Below are 26,225 nucleotides of genomic sequence, written 5' to 3'. Positions count from 1 at the left end.
GTTTATGTGTCTGTAACATACTTCATATGGACACGAAGTTCATTCTAAAATATTATCAAAACACACACACACATACTTCACAATATACACAGTTTTTTGAGTCTAAAAAAGAGTTTCTAGAATTTTATGAAAAAGGAATTTTTCAATTCGAAATCAGACATTTTTCAAATCAATTTTCCTGTGGAAATCTTTTATACGTTTACAAAATTTCATAAATTCACAAATGTCTAGAAAGTTTTTGGTTTGCTTTATTTTGATTTTGACAAAGCATTCGAAGGCTAGCTTGGGGTAGGGATGTCATCGTGGAGGACTTGCGAAGAAAAACTGCTCGTATACTCGTTACACATGAAGAAAAACACGAAAACGTGTATGCAGTCGTCCGTTACAGCCGCAAACATCGCGGCAAAAACATTATGGACGAAAACGTCGTGGTACAAAATATCGTCGTCGAAAATAAAGCGGTTCAAAAACTTCGCAGTTTAAAAACATCGTCGTCGAAAATATCGTGGTAAAAAATAAAGCACCTACAAATTATCGCATGACGATAACATCGCAGACATGATTTTTAAGGCTTTAATAATTGCAAATGGATATTCGCATAATGATTAGTGTGGGCAAAATGGAAAGAAGAATAATTTTCACATTCATATTTTTTATTAAATAATACATTTTTAAAAAAGCAAAACAAGAAATTTAAATAAAACAAGAAGTAATTTTCATTATAAGAGTATCAGATTAACAAAAGGGAAGAAAATGATCTCATAATTAACTTAGCAATTTTTTACTTATCTTTTTTTTTTTTTTATATAATATTTTTCATGAAAAATTACCAGTAAAACTTCTAAAAATATTTTATTAATGACCTTTGTTAGTTAAATACGTCAGTTTGAAATTCTATTAAGTGCTATAAATTGCATTAAGTTCCATACTTAAGTTTCCATTTTACATTTTCAGCAAATATTTATTAGTTAATAAAAAATATGAAAGTAAAAATTATCCCTCTTTACATCTTGCGCTCACAAACCATTATGCGAATTTTTACAATTATTAAAGAATTATTAAATTTTACAGTTATTAAAGCCTGAGAAACGCATGTCTGCGATGTTAATGTCATGCGATGATTTGTAGGTACTTTATTTTTTACCACCATATTTTCTTCAATGATGTTTTTAAATTGCAAAGTTTTGAACCGCTTTATTTTCGACGATGTTTTGTGCCACGATATTTTAGAACTGCGACGTTTTTTCTTTGCTTTATTTTCTCCCACGATGTTTTGTACCACGACGGTTTCGCCTTGCATTGTTTTCTCCGCGACGTTTTCGTTCGCGATGTTTTTGCCGCGATGTTTTCGGCGGACACCGCAGTCATCCCATTCGCGCCAGGATTCGAGCTCCGGACCGAACTACCAGTGTTCAGCGACCTTACCGCTCAGCAGATAGTGGGCAAATGCCCAGAATGAACGAAGATGCATATTAAACAAAAAGTATAAACTATAAGTATAAGCAAATACACATTGATAAAAAAATAGCATATAATGAATTCAAAGAACATGCAACATTTTGTATTGAGAAGACACAAAATATTACATATACTGAAAAAACTAAATAAAGAATGATACAAAAACAATTTTTGGGGAAAAATGCATGATTTTAAAGATTATTAAGATGCAAATGATTTTAAAGATATTTATGGATTATAACAATCGAGAATGCTCATAATCCAGTCATCTGTAACATTTAAATCCAGTGAATGCCATTCTTCGAGAAATTGCTCGTCGTGCTCGGAATGGGTTGTAAACAATTTTAGGGTTCAAATATTTTAGCAGCTGGTTCGTCACTAAAAATGTGATAAAATTAGCTACTAGGTCACAATGATCTGCCAATATATAAATTTTATGACTCAATGTTTACAACCGGCTTGCCGAACTAAAATCTTTTAGGAAGTAGTAGCGTCGAACCGGATGAATCCTGCTCTGGTTTAAACGATGGTTACCACCTAGTAGCTTGTTTTCTATGCAGTTTGCATACAACTTAAGTTTGCAGATCTTGATAGCTAATCCATTTTTAACATCTTTAGTTTCGAAGAAAGTTATTTACAAGTACAGACTTCTTTAGACAAGCTTCATCATTTGTAAATAGGAAATTACGAGTAAAAAATTGCTATTAATACCGACAAAGACAATTTGCTATTTTAAAACAGCTTGTATCAAAATATCTGTTTTGAGACAGCTTGTATCAAAATATCTATTTTGAGACAGCTTGTATCAAAATATCTATTTTGAGGCAACTTGTATCAAAATATCTATTTTGAGACAGCTGGTATCAAAATATTAGCTTGTATCAAAATATCTATTTTGAGACAGCTTTTCTCAGCTTGTATCAAAATATCTGTTTTGAGACAGCTTGTATCAAAATATCAACTTGTATCAAAATATCTATTTTCAGACAGCTTGTATCAAGATATCTATTTTGAGGCAACTTATGTCGAAATATCAGCACCTAGAATAATGCTTAATTTATTTCGTTTGTGACGAATTAAATGTTTCCAAATGTGCAATACTTACAATTTAATACTTTAGTAGCAGCAATAAAACTTCTCTCAGATGATATCTACGGTTCGAAACGAATTAATCTCCTGCAGAAGTGCTCGTCTTAGCATGAGGGACAAAGGATTAGATCGCTGAACACTAAACTCGATTTTCTGAACACTAAACTCGGTTTTAAATACAAAAGAACGGATTATCTGGATTAGGGTGTTATCATGGTTTTTCCCAATATGCAACATAAAGATGTGTAGAGTGATTACGGTTTTATGAAGCAAGAGATGTGTAAAATGTGCAGTAACCTCGCCAGGACTCGAACCTGGACCTCTCGAATACGCGCCGAGTGTGCTAGCCGTTACACCACGAAAGCAAGCTAGAAAGAAGCAGAAAATACCTTATATATCTTCTATTATCTATCTTATATATATATTTCCTTTGTTGAAATGGGCGTGACCTATTATGACTATGAGACCCACTTGTTGACTATTGGCTTAGTTGAGGTAATGTCTTCAATAAGTTTGTCCCATGCATTAAAGTTTTTCTTTAAAAAAAATAAAGTTTTATGTTAAATTCCTAGTGAAAACTTGTAAAATGCTTCAGGGTCGTAGCTCTTAATAAAAAGCAATATTTCCTTTGTACAGAAAAAAAAATTAAAATAATTAATTTTCATAATCGTATAGCACATTCTAAAGGATATTTTAGTAAATAGTACACAAACATGGCGCTGGAAATGTTAATATGAAAAAGAAAGAATTGAGTGATGAAACAATGAACTGATCACAAAGAATGAATAAAAAAGAAATAACCGATCACGAAGGATTCAAGATGAAAATACAATTTTCTACCTCTTTGATGGAGAAGGAGAAAAGATGTGCATAACAATATGTTGAGGAGGGAAGCCCAGTAATTAGGCTAAGGAATTTTCACTAATTTGTGACATGCGGACTTAATTTTTAAATCTTCGTATAACTCGATATTAGCTCTGGCAATTCTTGAAAAACTTATTTATTCAGATTTTTAATAGTTTTACGTTAAAACTAAATTAAAAACTGCATTCTAATTTAAGAAAAGAATTAATTTATTTATCGATATATCTCTATTTTGTTCCATTTACATTCTGATAATCTACTGTTTCCATGTTATCATTTCTGATATTTTATTTTCCTTCTTCTTTTGAGAGATTAAATAATTAAATTTCTTAATCTCAATAAATTTTACAATCAAAAACTCTACAAACATTAGCTTTTAATGCATTTAAGAAAATAATTACGTCATAAGTTATATAACATTTCCCACTTTATATATATATATATATATAATAGTTCAAATTCAATGTGAAAATTTTATTGAATGTAATATTATTAAAAAATTCATTTTTATGTAATTTTGCTGAAAGAATTGTTAACTATCAAAGCAAAAATGAAATTTTTTACCATTATGGGACTTTCAAAGCGGGGGAAAATTTAGTAAAACAAACTTGATGAGTACGTGCCATACGTATTTATATTATAAAATTTTATACTGAATTTATAGAAAATTGTTATATATCATTCAAAGCAACCCAATTGAAAATTAAATCAATCTTATTCTTATAAACATACCTTTTAATTAATCCCAAACAATGAAAAAAGGACAGTTTTGCAAAATCAAAAGGGCAAATCGTCATATTTTGTTATCTGGACAAAATATAACGATTTCGCACAAACGTAACTTGGTGTTACTTCTCCGCATAAAACTATCCATTACATGAAATAGTTTTAAATGTAGCTACTAGATGGCGCCACACACATGTTAAAAAGAATTTTATTTTACAAGAGATGTAAGAAATTCTCAAATCCGAAGTTGAAAACAACGTGCAACGCTTTAATGTTAACATATAATTTTCTTCACAAAGTACTGCAATTTTTTTTATTATTATTTCGTATGCTACTAAGCAGATGATCTTCTTTGGTCGAGTTAAAGTACTGACTTTCCCCAATTATAAAGAAAAATATTTCCAGTTTACTTTCTGCACCACCATCGTTTCAATTTGCAGTTATTGCAGTTAGTTAATGTGACTATCGAAACCAACATGGTATTGTAATTGATTTTCTTATAGAGCCAGATTAAAAAATATTCAAGATTTAAAACCTTTTATTGTTAATGTTATTAATAATAATAATTATTATTCCAATATTTTATTTAAATTTTTAAAATTAATAAAGATAATTTACTTTTTTTTTTTTTTTTTTTTTTTTTTTGTTGTTGTTGTTGTTGTTGTTGTTGTTAAATCTAGCATAAAACTCTATAGCGATACACAGTTTTAATTTTTCATTTTCATTTTCAGATGGTAAGGTGCTGTCCCCTCTAAATGAGATGAAGTTTGTATATGTTAACCATAATTAAAAATAAATAAATAAATAAAATATCTGAAAGGTTTCAGAGCTTCAGATTTTAAATTACGTCCAAAGGGACTTTTTTTACCGTTTTGAGCGTAACCACTATTTATTAAATATGTTCTACGTACTCAAACCATAAAACTCAGTTCAACAGCAATACCGCAAAATAATTTTAAAATGAGCATATCTTTAGAATTTCCGATACGCAGTCTCGCTCGCTGGAGATTATTTTTTTCCCCCGTACAGTGCTGTCATTGCTCGCTTTGAAATCGTTGAGTTTGTTAATGAAAAATTGGTTAAAATTTTACAAAATATGAAATCGACAATAAAATAAATTTCAAATTTCAAATTAGGGCTTCCACATGCCCATATTCTACGGAAGATTACGCTATTCAAATTTTGATGGCTCTAGGTACCGTCGTTTTATCACAGTGCGAGACACATGCATACATTCATGCAAATTCTTCATTATGTAATTTCTTTAAATATAATACAGGGCTCTAATATTTGGTAGTAACAGTTTGAAAAGTCATTCGCAGTTTATATTTTTCAATGCAAAATACCAAAATGAAATTAATAGTCCTTCAGGGAAGACAGGATTCTTACAGAGATTTAGAAAGGGGTTAAGGTTTATTGCTGGTATTGTACAAAACTATTAAGCTTTAAATAATTCTCCGTTAAAAAGCATAATTTTTGTTGACGTAGAAGAAATCTGCATACCTTCATGAACATATGATTAACATTTTTAAAGAGAACTTACTTTAAGCAATAAATTTTGATCTTCTATTGCCAATGAAAAACGACGGAACAGCCATAATATGATGAGAAAAGGGGAAAATTCCTAATAAATAATTGCTTCCCCCAATACTTGTTTCATTGCTTCATAATTTGTGAAATTGATGAAGAATTATGTTTTGGTATGGTCACTTATAATGTGTGTATGCTTTTGTCAGATGTTTTCAGTTTGTGGGCATAGATATATAAGGTATTTCTCCCCTTCTTAACATGCCTTCGTAATGTGGTGGTCTGCACGGTGGACGCGTATTCCAGAGGTCCGTGGTTCGATTTCCAGCGAAGGCGTTGCTCATTTTTTCATATCTCCTGCTTCTAAAAAAAAACCTAACGTCTCTAGAGTGGCGCCCGAACTAAAAGGGTGGAGGATGATGATACTCCATACTCAGGATTCGGCGATTGGCTCCCTTAAAATCCACTCGCCCTTTAAAAACGAGAGCATATAAGGTATTTCTTTCATCTTCTTAGCGTGCCTTCGTGGTGTAATGGTCTGCACGCTGGGCGCGTATCCAGAGGTCCGTGGTTCGATTCCCGGCGAAGGTGTTGCTCCTTTTTCACTTCTCCTGCTTCCGAAAAAATCCCAATGTCTCTACAGATAGGAAAACAATGTGGCACAAAAATTTACAAGTGGCATTAGCTATAATCCATGTATTATTAAAGTTTAAATCAAAATTTATATTCGGTGTGAAACAGCAAGAAATATTAAAACTCTTGCTTTACAGGACAGGATGACTTATTAAATGGATGATGGCGTTCTATCTGGTATGTGTACTAATGAAACGTGATTTGGCAAATGAAAAGATTAGAATACAGAAGTTACTATCGCCGAAAATACAAAACTGTTTTTCATCCATGATGGCATTTATGTCTTACATTTGTGTTCCGAAAATTTCTTAACTTCATTTTCTATAGAGATTTTCAGGATATTTCAGTTACTACTTTCGCTTTGCTCAAAGAATTCATATTCTAGCTATAGAGACATTAAGTTATTTGGAAGCAGGAGACATGAAAAATGAGAATTGCCTTCGCCGAGACTCGAACCACGGACCTCTCGCCTACGCATCGAGCGTGCTTACTATTTCACCACGAAGGCATGCATCTTATATATAGCTAAGATTCATCTTTCATCATATTTTGTCCAAGTTTCAATGACTTCAGTTAGCAAGTGCTGACTAAAACTAACAGTGTAGGAAAGATGTATTATCTAAGCGATGATTATCTTGCGATTATATTTCTTTTTCTCTTCACTTGATCTTCAACGAATAGTTAGAACCAAAGATACAGTCATAAGTTATGACTGATGAAAACGTAAACACATTTTAGACTATTTCATGAATAAAAATAGGCTAAGATTCATACTTTTACAGTATAACTTAAAATACATAAAACCTTATTTAATTTGAAAAGAGATAATTGAAAATCTAAAATTACTATGCATTGCCCAGACAAGTAGTAGTTCACATTTAATTGTTTTAAACAGCCAACGGAGCGTCAAGTGATATTCTGAATAGTGAAGTCCGTAATCCGGACTCGTCGGGACTTCGGCGATTCCCGATTAGGGTTTTTTCCGGATTATAGATCATCAACTTAAATCTGGTAAGATGGCATGCAGAAATTATACAATTAAAAATATGAAACCGTAATTTATGAAATAAAGAGCAATTATGATCTAAAGGGTATCGAAATTTACAAAAAAAAGCTTAATATTTATTTGTTTACTTTATTAAACATTTCTTTAAATGTAAGTTGTTTAAGTTGCTTCGTCTTTTGCGCTAATACTTTCTCTTTAATTCTCTCTTCTATAAACAGTCTCTCTCTATAGATATAAACAGTATCTCTTCTCTTTATGCGCATGCGTAAGTTTGTGGCTTTGAGGTCCGCATTATAGATCATTCCGGATAATGGACTTAAGGATTACGAACTTTGTACTGTAATTGTTTCTCACATTCCTTGGATATATCTTTACTATTTCATGCCAGATTAATTTATTCTTCTGCCTCACTTACACTTCACAGTGTTCGAATAACATTAAACTTTAATTTAAACATTTTACTCGTATCAATTACTTATACAGCAATTTGAACTGCTGGAAGCTCCCGGGCGGTCTTAACACGAGTCATTTACAACACCAATTGGTTCAGAGAATTCATTTTAAACCATGTAAGAGCACAGATGCGTAAAACAAGGAAACCCTAGTGCAACGATCGTTTGGCTTTCTCTGACAGCATAGTAAATGAGCCAAAATGAAGAACGAAATAAAAGTATGAATTATGTTGCAATAAAGATGACTCTACATCTAAATATCAGTTATCTGAGTACTGAGTTTGACACTTTGCCAGCCATTGGCGATTCTCATTTATTGTAGTATGCGTTACTAATACTCAATTACTTCTAGTACGTTGTAATTTTAACAGAATCCACTTAAAAAAAATTCATTGTTTTGTTCTTGCGAACAACGGAAGTAAATTATACTAGTAAACAAAGCTTTTGAGATGTTAACATGTCTGTGATGCAATTTGTATTGCCGAAATCAAATATTACCTTTCATTTCTTGCCCTCTATATTGTAGAGACATTAGGTTAATTGGAAAAGCCAGAGAGATGAAAAATTAGCAACCGCCTTCGCCGGGAATCGAACCACGGACCTCTGGAATACCGGCCCAGAGTGCAGAACCACTACACCACGAAGGCACGCTAGGAAGGCGGGAGAAATACTTTAACCCTTTGTTGCATCATGTCTACTCTAGTAGACAAAAGTTGACATTTGTTTATTCTTCTGTAAATGACTTAACAGATTCCATTCCTGTGTTTATTTATTCTATATTATTAGACTTTCAACTGTCGATCGTAGATGGCTGTATAGCATCACTAAGTAAAGCATTGCTATTCGGAAAATGGCTGCTACTTCTGTTTCCAAGTTAGTACAGTTTATTATAGTAAACATTATATAATATAGCTTACGTTTTCTTATACTGCCATTTTTTATTCATAGTCAGTCATTTTAGACATTTTATTTTAAACGTCAGTTTGAGAAAATTGTGGAGTGGATAGATAATGATCTACCGAAACGAGTGAATTGAAAGCCAAATGTGCTGCTTATCAAGCCAAAACACCACTGGAAATGTTTATGTTTGGCAAGGAATTTCTAGAACATTTGACATTTGAATCCAATAAGTACAGGTGACAAAATCGTAGCAAAATGAATTCAATCACAATCGACGAAATGAAGGTATTTTGGGGGATCTGTATGTACATGTCAGTTGTAGATTTACCATTTAGAAGATGGTCATGATCACTGCAAACAAGGCAGGAAATGATTTCAAATGCAATGGCCGTAAATCGTTGGGAAGAGATTTGTATGCAAGTACGTATATGCATCCTGTCCACTGTAGTGAACAAACTGTAGCAATTATTTAAAACGAAATTTAAATAAAATTAATTTTTTTTTATTATTACTAAGGTTATTTTAAGAAGGAAAAATACAAACATTTTCGTTTAACTTCTCTAGATTATTTGTATGCTACAAAGGGTTATAATATATAATAACTTTTCTTTAAATATTTTCCATATATAAATAATCCAATGACGGGAACTTGCCAGACAATTTTACATCCATGCCATTCTCCGGGATTTGAACCCGGGCCCTTTGGTATTGCAGTCAGGCTCTCCTAACCACTATACCTTTAAGTATAGTGATTATATATGCTATACCTTTAAGTATATACTTAAGGTATATACTTTAAGTATAGTCTGGGTGGCCTTTTAAGTACTATTTGCGCGAAAGTTTAGATATGTTTAGAACGATAACTATTGAAACCTAAAACAATATTTTAAATAATTATACAGTTTAGTTTTTAAATCAACTAAATTATATAATCTTCATTATACAATAAAATAATTAATTAATTATATAACAATATTCTATAATAAAATAATATTTTATAATTATATAAGTATATAACATTATATAACAATATTCTATACTAAAATAATATTTTATAATTATATAAGAATATAACATTATATATAATAATATTATATATATAATATTGTGTATAATATCATTTGATCTTTAAAGTTCTAATTAACTACTTGTTTCAAACTTTAATTTTAAGATTTTTAAGACTTATGATTTTAATTTAACTTTTAATGTTCTAATATGGTTACTTCTGTTTTTGAGTTTGAAAATGAGAGTGCAGGGGATATGTCTTCTGAAATAAGCGTGTCTTTCAGATTAATTGTGCTTTTAACGAAAAACATTTATTTTAAGATTATCTGCTATTTTGTTTAAAAAGATTCTTTTTGCGTAAATGAACAAATATCTTTATTTGGATTGAGTATTAATTGTGAGTTGTGGTTTGGATCTAGCAAATAATTGGATGCTTACTTGGAAGTAAGATGAGACACTCTCTTTTAATTTAGTTGTTGTTAATTAATGGTAGATTGCTTTATCCCCTTGACAAGTCGATAAATCTGCGATCAATGACAATAGCTACTTTTTTCAATACTTAAAATTTACTTTTGGAATTTTTGAGATCAAAGATTTTTCTGAGCAGATTTTTTAAGCAAGGAAATTGAAATTACTATTGAAAATACTAATTCCGACTAAACATTTTTTCCATTCGTGGTTTTAAGTTGAATTTGTGTTCCTTGGAGATGGTATATAGAAAGTTTTCGTATTATAAAATATATAAATCATTATATATATGATAATATATTTATATAATAAAATTATTATGTAATCTTTATTATATTATATAAATACAAAAACTAAATTCTATATAACCATTATTATATAATGCTATGTATTGAAACTTATTAATATATTGATAAATTAAATATATAATAATATATTAGACTGATTTAGCAATTCTTAAATAGTTATATTTTAAATGATCAAAATATAAGTAAAATATCTGATGAGGACACCACATGACTTCCTTGTCCTGCCTACTTGGCTGTTCCTACTGGGCAAAAAAGCACTGAAGTTGGTGCAACAACTGATTTAATTCGAGGAAAAAGAGAGGTACACAACTGCATGTTATGACAGTCAAACATGGAAAATTTCAACGTTCTACGGCTACTCGTTTTTGAGCTATGTGCATTACCGATTCCAGATCGTGGTTGTTCGAATCTGACTCCACCAATCTGGGTTTGTATGATCGCAGAGCTACGGTTTGTGTTTCGTTAACGCAAGACACCATGCTGCCAGCATAAGATGCGCAGAGGAGAATCTCAGATGGGGACGAGATGAGTGGAGCAACGTGCTTTTCTCGGACGAGTCCCGCTTTAGTGTACAATCTGACAATAGGCAGTATCTCATCTGAAGGGACCCTGGCAAACGGAATACTCCCGCATTTCCGCTTGAACGTGTCCGATTTGACAGAGGAGGAGTGATGATCTGGGTTGGTATTTCCGTCAACGACTCAATAGAATGAAGTATAAGCAATACCTTTCAGCAAACTAAAACGCAATTGATTTTTGCTCTTTTTCCTTCCTCTGTTTTTTATTATACGAAGAATTATCATATTAATAGGGGGACCGGAAAGTAATGTCGTTTCTGCGCATGTCGACAACAACATGCTAAGGGCAGAAGTGGAAGCAAATCCATGTCAAACACTCTTCACCAACCTTGGTCGACCATCCAAGAACATTTAAAGCAGAATGGAAAAATAAGCAAAGCAGGTGTTTGAGTCCCCCATAGTCTGTCCGAAAAGAACAAAGCCAACCTATCCATTACATGCAACGTATTGCTTCAACGGCACCATACAGAACCGTTTTTCGATCGTTTGATGAGTGGAGACAAAAAAATAAGTCCTATATGATAATCCAAAACTCAAAAGGCATTTTTAATAGGGGTTACAAAGAGTTTACATCCCGAAAAGGAGCTTCTGGGTGTTTGATGGAGTATTCGTGGAATTGTTCATTTTGAATTGCTGAAACCTGGACAAACTGTTAATGCAGACCTTTATTGTGAACAATTGGATAGAGTGAACCAATCTTTAGTCGAAAAATATCAATTGTCAACAGAAAAGTCGTCATTCTGCAACACGACAATGCAAGACCTCACTGTGCAAACGAACACTGGAAAAAATGAATGAATTGGGGTGGGAGGTACTGCCATACTCACCCACCATACTCGGCCGATATCGCAGCATTGGATTTCCATTTATTTGGATCCCTACAACATTTTCTTAGTGGCAAAAAATTTGAAAATTTGCATGATGTCCAAAATGTCCTTTCGAGATATTTTACTCAAAAACCAATTGATTTTTATCGGTCCGGGATTGAAAATCTGCACATTAGATGGCAAAAGGTTGTTGATAACGAGGGTGATTATATATTATTGGTTAAAAATAAAAACTTGTTAAAAATGTATTCGTTTGAATTTAATGTAAGAAAGCGACATTACTTTCCGGTCCCCCTATTACTTTAATGGACTTGAAATAGTTCAGTTATGCGTTTAGCAACACCCAAAATGCAATTTATAGGATGGATGTTAATTCCTTCACATACACAACCGCATTACTTCAAACATTAAATGAACTGTCGTTTAAAATACTTCAAATACTTATTTAACTGAAAATAAAATTTATATTAGAATTAAGGTGTATTTAGATATTTCACATTACAAAATCTTCATTAAAGCTGTAGAAGAAAAGTTTTACATTCGGTTACACGACAAAACCCGGTTCGAAATAAATTTAGTAAACTCATCGTTCTAAATCCTGTTTATATAAGTACAATATATACATGATTACACGTTATCGTTTTGTTTACGTAAGTATTATATGTTTAAAAACTTTCGAAGCTTTCACAGAACAAAACATTTGCAAAATCAAGAGCACAGAGCATAAATTTTAAACGTCAGTGAAAGAACAATTCTGAATGTATTCAACTCCATATGTTAATTAATTAATTAAACATAGCCAGTCCTCTTTCATTCGAAGACAGGTTCTTTGATTCTTTTCAAGAGACAGCCAATTACCAGTTTGTTGAAGGTCAAATAGAGGGAGGTACGATTAATAACCTTGTTAAATATTCATTTGAATTTCATTTTCGAAGTATATTTTGAAATATTTGGCTGCAGAACAAAAATGTACTCAGCAAAACAGAAGAGGGCGTCATGAAGCGAAATACGTTCTAATAGTTTCCGCATTGTCAATTCAAATGCTAATTTTGTTTACAGAGCAAAAGGCTAATTCAAAATAATCTGTTCTTAATTTAATGTACTTTTAAGCGCAATGTTAAAAAGCGAAACTTTGTCATTTTTATAATTTTCATAAAGATATTTCATAAACATCTTTCTATTTTATTAGTTGAAAGATATTTCATAAACGTTTTTATCTTTTTTTTTATCTTGAATGATAAAAGCCACCTTTATGTTTAATTATAATTGTAGTTTAACTGCAATCATTTTGCTCCTGACAGCTAAATCATTTCATTAGGTGTTCATTATACTAAGCAAGAAACTTACCAAGGAATGTTGAAACTATACAGAACATGAAAATCGAAGAGAAATACGCCAAGAGAAGTATAAAATTAGTAACACAACAACCTTAAGTTTGGCGTCGATTTAGTCAAGATCTTAGTCGATTTCGAGGACACGTAAATACAGTTCCTCTTCGTCAACAAGAATCTTATGTCCGAAAAGGCGATATTAACAAGACTTCGATATGTAATCATTGCTGGAAATTTGATCATAGTTTTAACTTTGGGCCTGCAAAAATCATTCAAAAACCTTCTTCAATTGGTGAATTGGACTTCCTTGAAGCTTTTCAGATTCACAAAGATTTATCTTGGGGCTAGATATGACGATGTCTAGGATGAATAAGTTGGTGAAGAAGCTTTTCTTTTCGCCATGAACGGAACAGTTGGCCCACTGGGTTAGGTGCTTTTCAACCATTTGGATCCTATCGATGGAATAAATAAATAAATAAATAAAAATAAATAAAGAGCTTTGTACTGTGTCCTTCGGAAATTGATTACATTTAGAGCTTAGTGCTGTGTCCTTCAAAAATTGGCTTCGCTAAACGAGGAACATTTAAAGAAAAACCAGCACATGAAAAGGAGGTGCACGGTGGAACATGGGAAGTAGGTGGTGTAGAAGTGTTCTTAAAGCAGCTGCGACTGGTGGTGTAGAAGCTGTTCTTAAAGCAGCTGCGAAAAGCAGCTGTTCTTGATTTTTTTAATACTCCAAAAACATCAAAGCAAGTTGTCTCTGATGTCCAAGGCAAGTATAAAAAGCCACGAAAGGAAGCGCCAGCTTCAGAAAATCGAGCAGTGGAAGAATGGAAATTTCCAAAGAATCCTGTCAGAGCTCCTGTAAATGCTGAACCCATGGACAGCACTCAAGTTAACCGTTTCCAATCAATCGAGAATGAAAAGGAATCAGATTAAAATGCAACTGATAAGATAGACGGCAAAATACCACCGATAGTTTTCCCCCAGGAGCCAATTAACTAGCTAAACATTGACGGAAGTTTGCGCTAAATATGTCAGGGTGAACACGAAGCACACTGGGCTTTCGTAATACGACTAAAGTTTGAAGTGAAAGGAACATTGCGTTCCATTCCTATCAACTACGTGAACCTAATATTCGAGTCGTAATGAAAAATCTTCCAACATCAGTGGCTAAAGAAGCTAATTTTACGGATTTGGAGAGACGTAAGTTCCGATTATCAAAGTTAAACAGTCTTCCAGAAGCAGAAAAGGAGTAGTGGAAAAGCTACTGATCTTCTTTCTTGAACTGAGAAAGACTAATTCAGGAAATTTAATCCTCCATTTAAATAACACGTTCAGTGTAAACATCAGATTCGAACGCTTCACGCCAAGAAAACGGCCGGCGCGGCGTTATAGCTGCCAGGCCTATGGACATACACACCGTGTTTGTAACTTTCAGGCACGATGTTGTAAATGTGGAAAAGAGCACAGAAAGAATACATGCCCAAAGAAACCGGATGAGAAACCTACTTGCATTTTTGTGGTTGTGAACACGTTAGTGTAAAACATATCAAGAAACATTTGCACGGAGAAGCTTCAAAAAAAGATTGGGTGTAAAACATATCAAGAAACATTTGTACGAAGAGAAGCTTCAAAAAGGATTGGGTATAAAACATATCAAGAAACATTTGCACGGTGAGAAGCTTCAAAAAAGATTGGGTGTAAAACATATCAAGAAACATTTGCACGGAGAGAAGCTTCAAAAAGACTGGGTGTAAAACATATCAAGAAACATTTGCATGGAGAGAAGCTTAAAAAAAGATTGGGTGTAAAACATATCAAGAAACATTTGCACGGAGAGAATATTCAAAAAAGATTGGGTGTAAAACATATAAAGAAACATTTGCACGGAAAGAAGCTTAAAAAAAGATTGCCAATCCGGAAATATCTAGGAAAGAATTTTCTAAGCTCACAAATTCAGAAGAAAAATCTGCAGAAACGACAAAAAAGACTTTATATAGTGATAAAGTTCAAGAAACCTCCACAGTTATTTAAGGAAACGTATAACTGGATCTTTGATAAGAAGATTCAGAACTTACTGGAAAATATTATTATGCAAATTAATAGAAAGTTTACACCCTGGGATGCTGATAGCGAGATTGCTAGTTTAGATTACACCTTTGATCCAAAGGTGCTAAGAAGTCGCCGGTTCAGAAGGTTCCTCCTGTACTTGTTAAATAGCGGAAACTCGCTTGAGATCTTGACTAAATCTACGCCAAATACAAGTTGTTGCGTTCCTAATTTATATACCGAACATAGTTACCCAACCCGTTTGGATGTTGCTATTGCTGCTGTTTTCACATGGACATACAGAAACATAGCACATTAAGAAAAAAATTCTAAATATTTTTATAGGTGAACTACATTTCGATTGCAATTTAAACAATGTGTATATAAGAAGTATAGGGGAAACTACTACACAGAGAGATAAACAGCCTTCATCGGTACGAAGATTACGACAAATTTTAGTATATGACAAATTTTGACTAAATTAAAGAAATTTCACTTGGATACTAAAAAAAAAAAAAAAAAAAAGAAAAAAGAAAAAAAAAAAAGAAAAAGTCAGCGTTGCATCAGAAGTATGCTGCATATAAAATGATCCGAAGGTTTTAGTAACAAATCAGAAGACTGAGTTAATCATTCTAAGCAGCAATGTAAATCATTCCATTCAAACAGCTTTGGTAATGTTCATATAAAGTGGTATCTAACGATTCCTTCTCACCTTCGCCTACCAGCAGTCGAGTGGTAAAGTCGCCGAACATTGGTAGTTTGGTCCGAGTTCAAATTTCGGCGAACGGGCAGGCTGCATGGGCGTTTTCGTTGTTTTCTCCATGTCGAATGTGTATAAGAGCCAGTTTTCCTTAGAAAGTCATCCACAAAGGCATCTTTCCTCTTAGGCAGATATCCCTCGAATGCTTTGTCATACTCAAATAAACCAAACGTTTTCTTCTTGAGTATTGTTATTAAACGCAAAATTAGATTTGCATTAAAAAGAATAGCATGCCTTCCTGGTGTAATAGTCAGCACACTCGACGCGTGTTCGAGAGGTCCGAGATTCGAGTCCCAGTGAAGGCATTGCTCATTTTTCACCTTTCCTGCTTCAAAAAATCCTAATGCCGCTACATAATGACATTGACTGAAATCAATAGTGTACTAAGTTTACCTGTTGATAGCAATGTACCATATCGGCAAATTAGTTTTCAAGCGTGTTTAACATTGTAGTTAAAGATATAACTCCGCGAATGAGTACGTTTCAGTGAACTTCCATATCGCCAGCTAAGAGAGTAAGCTGAGTTGTGGATTGTATATGTTCAAAAGAACGTGAGCTAGAACAAAGGTTTATGGAACATTTGTGTATATTTTATGTCGCGTTTATAAAGAATTTCTCCCTGAAACTTTTGAGATACCCATGAGAAAGATTCAAAGCAATATTACACTGTAGAGTCAAGTGTTTTTGATGCTGGATGCGTGAAAAATGTGCAGTGCCCTCGTTGCGATTTGAACTCCGGACCTTCCAAAAACGAGTTGAGTGTGCTTCCAGTTACATCACAAAGGCATGCAAAAAGGAGAAAGAAAATACCTTATAACATCGTACAGACATTACGTTATTTTGCAACAGGAAAGATGCAAAATGAGCAGTGCTCTCGCCGAGGTTCGAACCTGGACCACTACCGTTACACCCCTAAGGCGACTGGGAATTAGAGGACCCAGTCGCCAAGTCTTGGTGGTGAAGAATCATCATCCACCACATTTTAGCTCCTCGGGCGCCACTGTAGAGACAATAGTTAATTTTGAAGCAGGAGTATATGAAAAATGAGCAATGCCCTCGTCGGAACTTGAACCTGGACCTCTCGAATACACGCCTAGTTTGCTCCTGTTACAGCAGAAGGCATGCAGAAAAGAGGGTGAAAATAGCTTGTGACAATCAGTCAAACAGAGTTTGATAAATTTGTGTATTAAACTTCAGAGCCAATCATTATCAAACATCTTTGTCATGTCTAAAGTTATTGTTCCTTTGGGAAATTAAATATTAACATCACGAACGTTTATTACCATTAACAACTGAAAAGCAGAGTTCTGCTTAGATTGAAAACCGAATTGTTTAGAGAGAGAATAGAATATTAATCATCATAATGTTTTGAGTAATTTGCAAGGTTAAGCATTGTTGGGCAGTTGTTAATGTTTTGAATCATTTCCAAGATTATGCATGCATTTGTAATTTTAGACTTGAAGGGTAACAGGCTATTGGCAGAAATGTAGGTTTCGATTTGATGTGAAAATGTAATGATAATTGCAACTTCCCATACAGCGAAACGCTATGTCAATGATTTCATTTAATCCAGGATATATTTTTAAGTTTAAAATGGCTTGCGTAATTTATGATGCGGCGATAATGAGGGGAAGCTTAATGCGGTCATAAAATGTTACGAATTTATCAGCTATTTAGCCTATATGAGATATATTTTAAGGTTATATGAAAAGGCAGTTTTCAGGATGTTACCTAGGTAATTAGCCTTATCAGGTTCGTATTAAAAATACCATTATTTCCATAAATTGTAGCCATAGGAATGTACTTGCTGTTAAATTTGCAATGGATGTCATGCAAGTAATTATTCTCCATCATACCACTACATAGAAACTTGTTCCATTTTTCTTGGTTAAAAAGGAAAAAGTATATTTTAATTTTATTTTGAAATGCTAGTACCGTTTTTTAAAAGCTGTGCCAATAATGAATTGCCTTAATTTTTTTTCATTATGTTTACTGTACATTGTCTCGAATCCTGTTACCAATGTGTGAAGTTTATTTTGAGTTTAACTGGCCTAAATAATTTAGTTCTTTTGTGAAAATCAGTTAGCGTAAAGTAAATGTTCGTGAAGCGGAGGACACGTGTATGGGAAGTACATCACTTATCTTGTACCTATGGCAGAAATACTCATTTGTAGTATACCTACTTACAACTGAATGCAGAAATATTTCTGATTTATGAAGTTATTTTGAAATCTGTTATCTAAAATGTGTGTAAGTGTCGCCCACCTTGTTTTAATTATCTTATAAAAGGAAAATAAAATTCTAAAGTACTACTTCAAAAATGAAGCCGCCCAGACAGTACAGCGGTTAGGGAAGCCTAGTGTGGCCCCGAAGGGCACGGGCTCAAATCCCGGAGAAGGCGTGGATGTTTGTAAATGCAATAGTGTCTTTGCGGCATGGGGGGCACTCTAAATATATGCTGAGCCGAAAGTTCTCTCGTATGGTTTCATGGAGGTAGGAAGTTCTTTCCTACCTCCATGTATGGTTTGGTGGAAGGGGAAATGGGTGGTAGTCCCCCGGACCTCATCCCCGCCCCCGGGGTGCTCTTCCTCTAAATGGGGTCATTAAAGATCAACGTCATTATAACTGAATATACAATCAAAGTAAAACTTCTAACATATTGATCAGGTACTCAGTTATAAAGCAGCCTAAACGTGATCGAGTGGATAAGAACGCTGAGTATTGGTAGTTTGATCCTGGTTTGAATTTCAGAGGACGAATTCATTACATAGGTGGTTTTCGCATGTGTAAGGTTAATACGAGCCAATTTCTTTAAAAAAGTCCTTCACGAAAGCAGATATTATTTAAGCAGATAGCCCTTATAGATTTTGTCACATTCGACTAAATAAATAATATTCATTAATAAGCGTATTTTGCTAATGAGAAACTTAAACTATTAACTGATGGTTAATAAGAAAATGCACATTGTTTATTAAATTAAAATGTGAGATAGCTTTCAGCAGATATGAGAGACCATTAATCGTTAAAAAGTAAAATTCTTTAATAAAACTAAATGGTAAAATGTTTATACTAGCGTTCAGTAAAATGGATTGGAGTTCTCCTCAATTAGTAAAACTAATGTTTCCTTTCAAGTAAAAGTTTTAAGTAATTAAAAACACTTTTTTTCATTAAATTCGGAAAGTTATTTCTTCTTCCTCCCCAAGAATGTTCGCTAATTGTAGCGTGACTGTAATGCAGAGAATGATTAACAAGTAGCAACATTTCGTAAAAGAAGCTTTAAGAGGATTTTAAATTAATTTACAATTCGATTTCTTCGAAATCTAAATTAATTTGAAAGTATATTAAAAGGGCGCCGTACTTCAAAAAAGTGATCAGTAGTGTGCCTTACAATTATAACTCTTTTCACAACTGTTTTTTGTTTGTTTGTTTGTTTGTTTTAATAATTTTGATTAAAAATGTAATTAAGTTAAAACATATCTTTTATGAGATTTTTCATGCCTAAGGGAATGTAAATTTCTAAAGAGTGCAAATAAAAAGACCTCGCTGCGAAAGTAATCCGTTATTTATTACTTTTAAATTATAACTTCAGTTTTTCTGGCACAAAGGTAATTTAGAATTTTTATTAATTTAGTTCCATTTGTTTCCACCTACTCCCGTCCTTTCTAAGTAGTCTAGACAGGAATTCTAAATATGAAAGCAAATCAATTCCAGCAAACACTTGCATTATTACGAAACTAAATATGAAGAACCGTAAAATAATTTTGAAAGTGTAGCATCTTGCTTTTGGTTAGCTATTTACGACGAAATGCCAAAACAAAGAACTTCATTCCTTTATATACATTTACGAGTAAATAAAATATGGAAACTAAACACACATTTCTATAGTAAGCTGTGAGGTCATTATTTAAATTAATAAACTATTTACAATTTCATCCTTTATTATAACTTCTCCTTTCCGTTTCGTCACCAGAATGTGAATGAACTAGAGGGTATTTAAACTGAGGTTTTTTTCATTGTATAAAGAAGCATGCTTCGGGCCTGAGCCAGTTGGGGAAGCTGAAAAAAAATTTTTCCCCCACAGTAAAAGTTTTTTTTTTTTTTTTTTAATCAGAGAATTATAAAGGCACATGTTCCCCCTTTTCGTTTCTGGTTATCTCTGAATTATTTTTCTTCTAAAGCAAACAGAACAGTATTCATGCAGAATAATTTTGTGCAAAGAAGAGTGTGGTTATCAAAATACTTATAGATACAAAAGGAAAGGTTAGCTGGATACAAAACCATTACCTAAGCTTAAAAGTTTTTCTATTTTCATTGTAACAATGCTCAGAATTTTGATAAATTATATTTATAATTTGTTTTTTACACATTGTCAGAGTAACTAATCATGAAGCCCCTCGTTTTAAAAAGTGAAAATATGTAGCAAAATTTCATTATCAGTGTCATAAAATTAAATATTTCAGACTCTCAACAGCTAGAATGATTTTATTTCCAAGGTGGTTGCTTCTAAGCAATATTTCTGAATTATTAAGTAATTCATAGTCAAGTTTCCTGCTGAAGCAAACATTATCACAATGATTGTTGTTGAAGTTGACAGAATGAACCTTTTCTGATATGTGTAGTTTTTGTATTGGGCATTGAGCAAGTGTCAGTTACTTTTATATTTGTGTGTTTTAAATACATGTAATATTATACTCTTTGTTCATGCTTACAGTGAAAAATTTTTTAAGATGTTAAATACTTTCATGATTTTGAATTTATTTTTATGCTAAATGAGGGCCACGCAAGGTTTGCATTTTGGTATCTTCAGTATGTAGATTATTTTCATATACTACTGAAAGGAATAGAAAATGCTCACATTAAAGATGCTCCAGAAAATATTTTTACCGTGAGATCACTCTTGTTTAATTCCTGCCTGCAATAAGTTGTAATTATTCGGCTTTGCGTTATTGTTGCCGACACTTCAATTTTGTACGCCGGTAGAGTTACTGAACCACCCTAAACTATACTTAAATTGCGCAGTCTTTAACTGCTATTCCAAGTTTTAACTTGAAATTGTCTATTCTGTTAATTTACAAGCGGGGCTAGGTATATTCCCTTAACTCTTTGAAAGGCGGTGGTTACCTATAGCAACCAAATTTTCTGTGGAAAGTCTTACTCACTCGTGTGAGTGGTTTTCAGGACTGACCGTTTCTGAAGTTCCCTTGTAACTGACTAGATGGTAATCAAGAACTGTAAGGCAGTAATTGATGCAGCAATTCCTCTTCAAGAAAATAAGCATCAGCCATCGAAGACAAGCTCACGACGATGTGCACTCTGCAACACCAAGAAAAGGCCTGTAAGAACAGTATGGGAAGGCCTGTAAGAACAGTATGGGAAGCAGCACATGCAAAGTTGCACTCTTTTGGAAAACGAAAAACTGTTTCCATGAGTACCATAGAGACTGATTTGTAGGGATGTGTTCTGTGGGCGGTGGTCACCGACAATAACCACCAGAAGTGGTCATTTTTTCCACGCGTCTTGGACAAAATATGTGTTATTGTCGTAAATAATTTCATTGTCAACACCTGATATAGTAAATAAAACAAGAGTTTTGCTGAAAAAGTTAATTGCCTTTTCCTGCACCTGAAAGAGTTAAGGAAGGGCTCGACCGCATTTCCGGAACAGACAATTTATTGGGAGGAGACCCGGGGTTTGGTGTGGCCCTTCTGAGAGGGGTTGTAGTTACGGTGAAGTGACGCTCAATGTATAGCTCGCTGTCCTAATCAGACATAGGCCTCCTCGTGGCCCCACTGGTAACTAGATTCGCCTGGGCTAACTATGTTCAAATAGCCACCCCAGGGGTAAACTGGGATTGGCAATCCTGGCGTACTGGCTTGATCTATATCTAGACAGACGCGACTTCTAGGATAAAACACTCTTTTCAGTGACTAGAACCATCGTTTATACTGTGGTATGTTCAGGCTCTGCAGGGACCATGTGGTACTATTTACTGTTTGTCTACGAGAAGAACAGCTTCTGCCACACTGTCTGGCGGGTGGCGGTCGCTATAGCAGCAGGGCTGGTATATTTCAAATAGGGGAGAAACAAGGGTTGCCAATTCATCTTTAAATACGACAAAATCGAAAAATTAAAAGTTAAGCTTCATGACACCCCTACGGAGAATGGATCAAGGCTCGTTTATACGGCAACAGGCAGCTGCAGACTAACTGCTGAAAGCTTTTCTTATGACCGACAGACTATATCTTGTCTGCCCCTTGGTTGTGTGGATGTTACATGGTTTGATATCGAGGGTTGTCCTTCGGGGATGGGCTGTCTTTGGTCAACACTGGGCGATGGTCGATGTCAAACTTTGCTCTTTCTCGCGGTGGATGTCTGTCCGTCCAATGCTTAATTTTGTTACTTAAACCCAGACTTTGTGAAACACAAATCGTGTCCCTGGGTTGACCGTGAGGGTTATGTCTCATCGGATGGCGTCTTGGAGGGGGGAGCGTTTAACTGTGTAATGGCAGCCATTTGAGCTTGCCAGGTCTAGTGCTTCCTTCCGTCTGGTGAGCTGTTTACTTACATCATCACGAGTTATGATTGATTTTGTTATAGTAGCATGCATTTATGTTCTAAATTCTGTTAAAATAAAAAGGTTTATTTAAACCTTTATCTGACTTAGAGACAGTTACTAAAGACATAGAGAGTAACTACAGTTCATGTAATATGTTTAGTAGCATAATAAACTTTTACTAAATCAAGGAAAATAAGTTAAAGAAACTTAGACAGCTGTATACAAATATGCGATCCCAAGTAAGTCCATCCTAAGCTATTCGACGCCCGTGGGCTACTAACAAAAATGTGCCCCTCTTTATAACAAAATATAAGGAAGAGTTAGCAGGAGCAAGGTAACCGACAATATTTTACAAATATTTCAGAAATAGAAAAAAAATCAGAAAAAGATACATAATAGTTAAATATTCATTTCCCTTCCACGGATTTCAAACTGTCATAACTAATTTAGAGTCTGGTTAATAAAATTATCATTTTTCAAGACACGAAGAACAAAATTTCTAGAATAATTCAATAAAATGTTAAAAAAAAAACTGTAGAATGTTTAGAATGAATTGTAGAATGTTAAGCTTTTCTTACTCCTTCATTTAGGAACACTACCAATTTATTAATCATGACTTCTGTTTCAGACTACAAGTTTATTAATTTTATTTTTAATTTCTAGTTTTTAGCTCAAAGGGACGTTAGACCGAAAGGGCTATTAGTCTCAAAGCGGCATTTTGCATCGTTTCACTTTTCAAATTCAAAATGTGGTTCACTTTTCAAATTGTTGCCACCAAATATTATCGCCATTTATTATATTTAAAGAAACTAAATAATGAAGAATCTACATGAATGCATGCGTGTTTCTCTCATTATGAAAAAACGACGGTACCTAGAGCCATCCAATTTTGAATAGCGTATACCTCCAACCGAACATGGGCACTTGGAACCCGAATTTTGAATTTCGAATTTGTTTTATTATATTATCTATTTCAAATTGTGTAAAACTTTAACAAATATTGGATTATCAAGCTCAACGATTTCAAAGCGATCAGTGGCAAAACTGTACGTGGGGGGGGGGCACATTTTTATCTCCAGCGCGCGGGATTGTGTATCGGAAATTCTAAAGATATGCTGTTTTGCCGTTTGTTAAATATTTTGTGATATTGCTGTTAAATTGAATTTTATATGGTTTTAAGTGCGAAGATCGTGATATTTAATAAATAAAGGTAACACATGGAACGTTAAAAAACGCCCTTTTGAGCGTAATATGAAATCTAAAAGCTTTCAGTTTTCGTTTATTAATTTCATACATTTCGGACAGAAGATGTTAGCCAGAATGTAGACAGACCCGAGGCTGTAACCAGTCGATGAGCAATAGAAAGTCAAAATTCACACATCACTGGTTTCGCTTTAGAAATGTACTTCGTTTCAAATAATGGTTAGAATATTGATATGAAGAAACATAACTCACATCAAATGTGCTCAGACTTCGGCTAAAAATGTAAGGGAAAGGAATTTATATCATTAAAAATCCCTAGATTAGATTAAGTATCTTTATATTTCAACATTCATTCCACAACAGAATTGTATTATTTGTTTGCATTAAAACAAGTAGCTCTGCACATATAAAGTTGTGTATTCATCTGAGGACAGGAATGCACATGAAGTAAACATACAGAACCTCGGCGTCACAGAAACCATCAATCTTGAAAAGTTCCCTTTCCTTTTAAAGGTGAAAGTTGTACGAAAGTTTCAGAAGATAAATGAAAAGTGCTCTGAGAATATTTACTGGGTTTCTTTTCAACATGTTTCCCGTTCAGTTCGACTAATGAGATAATTTTCGTAAAGCTTAACTTACGATTTGTCTTCCTGAATGAAGTTTTCTATAGAAAACAACTTCAGCCTTTGAAGATCTGAATCTGCAGTTAGAAATATTTTGAATAAAACGGTTACATAAATTCTCCAAGAATGCAGGTTGTCGTTTACAGGATCGCATTTAAGGAAATCATTAAGCATATTCTGTAAAGGAATCTAAATGCATTTGCATTAAATATTTCCGAATGGATTTTATTTACTTATTTATTCTCGTAAAACTTATTCGAGATCTTATACAAATGCTACGAATTTTTTTTTTTTTTTTTTTATGCTATCAAATTATGAAGACTCTCAAGCGTTCAAACAATCAACCAAATTACTTATATACATATTATTCTATTTTTGAATATATTTGATGGTTAAGTATTGCTGAATATATGAAATTCTAAGCCAAAGTCTAAGGTACACATAATAAAAATATCATGCGACAGAAATATCGAAAAGGAAATATAAATTACAGTTTGGCAGAGAAAGGTCTGATTTGAATTATGCAACACTAATAACAAGAATCAACGAGTATATCTCAAATATATATATATATATATATCCCCCCGATAAATTTCTTCTCAGATACATATTCTGGGTAACATAACATATGAAAAGCAGTTCTAATAAAAAAAGAATGAAAAATATCAAGTAGCATTAAAGTTTATAACATGCACCTCGAAGTAAAACTGCATTTACGCAAAAGATTTTGATTATTTTTATTCTAAGCTTATAAGGTATTTCTCTCGCCTTCTTAGCATGCCTTAGTAGTGTGGTGGTCTGCAGCCTGGGCGCGTATTCCAGAAGTCCGTGGTTCAATTTTTGGCAAAAGCGTTACATATTTTTCATCTTTCCTGCTTCCAAAATGCCTAAACTCTCTACAATGGCGCCCGAACTAAAAGGGTGGTGGATGATGATTCTCCACACCCAAGATTTGGCGATTGTGACCCCCAGTCCCAGTTGCCGTTTAAAAGGGGGAAGTATATAAGGTACTTCTCCCGCCTTGTTAGCATGCCTTCGTAGTGCGGTGGTCTGCATTCTGGGCGGGTATTCTAGAGGTCCGCGGTTCGATTCTCGGCGAAGGCGTTGCTCATTTTTCTCTTCTCCTGCTTCCAAAAAATACCTAGTGCCTCTACAAGCTGAAAATAAATTGTTTTGTCTTTCAGTGTCACTGAAGTTTCAAACATACCTTTAGATATATTTGAAACGCTTTTCTCTAACATGCCCATTGTTCTAAAAACCCCAGTTCCCTAAAGGGAATACCAAACATTAAACTTAAAAGGCTGCACAGAATTTTACTCTGCAGAACAACTTTATCAAAAAAAAAATGCAGTAAAAATGTATCACATATTATAAAAATTACAATGATATAAGCAATATCCCTTAATACAAATACTAATTATCCTAATAAATAAATTAACCAACTTCCCGTTGAAAAATCTTACGAACTCAAATGGTACAAAGGAAGTTAAGAACTTTGTTTCCAAAAAAAAATCATACAAAACTTTTTATATAATTAAAGTTATATATAATTAAAACATAATATAAAAAATTACAATGGAATAAGCAATAAATCTCCTATTTTCAAGAGAAAACAGTCAGCAGTCCAGTACCCAAAGCAATGAATGAAAACCTGTTGCTAAACCCACGTTTCTAAAAGAATGAAACTATCATCAGAAAGTAATAACCAGAGAAAATTGTACTTTGTGAACGTCATAATTCAAAATATACGAACCTCTTGGCCATTAGATAATAAAGAGAGAGAGAAAACGAAAAAAGAATTCTTTCTGTTGTGCCTCGTGAGACACATGCGCGTCAGAATAAGAAGATTGCGCTGTGTG

General features: G+C 33.6%; 1 protein-coding gene across 4 annotated transcripts in view; it reads right to left on the bottom strand.

Annotated features, from left to right (window-relative positions):
• Window positions 1-26,225, bottom strand: part of LOC118182375 (uncharacterized) — a 411,384-nt gene that overhangs the window by 84,943 nt on the left and 300,216 nt on the right. The window lies entirely within an intron of this gene.

This window comes from Stegodyphus dumicola, chromosome 4, assembly GCF_044657685.1.
Source record: "Stegodyphus dumicola isolate Sdum_Otavi_A_Nest chromosome 4, ASM4465768v1".
Taxonomy (NCBI): domain Eukaryota; kingdom Metazoa; phylum Arthropoda; class Arachnida; order Araneae; family Eresidae; genus Stegodyphus; species Stegodyphus dumicola.
This window is presented reverse-complemented; position numbering and strand designations above follow the sequence as displayed.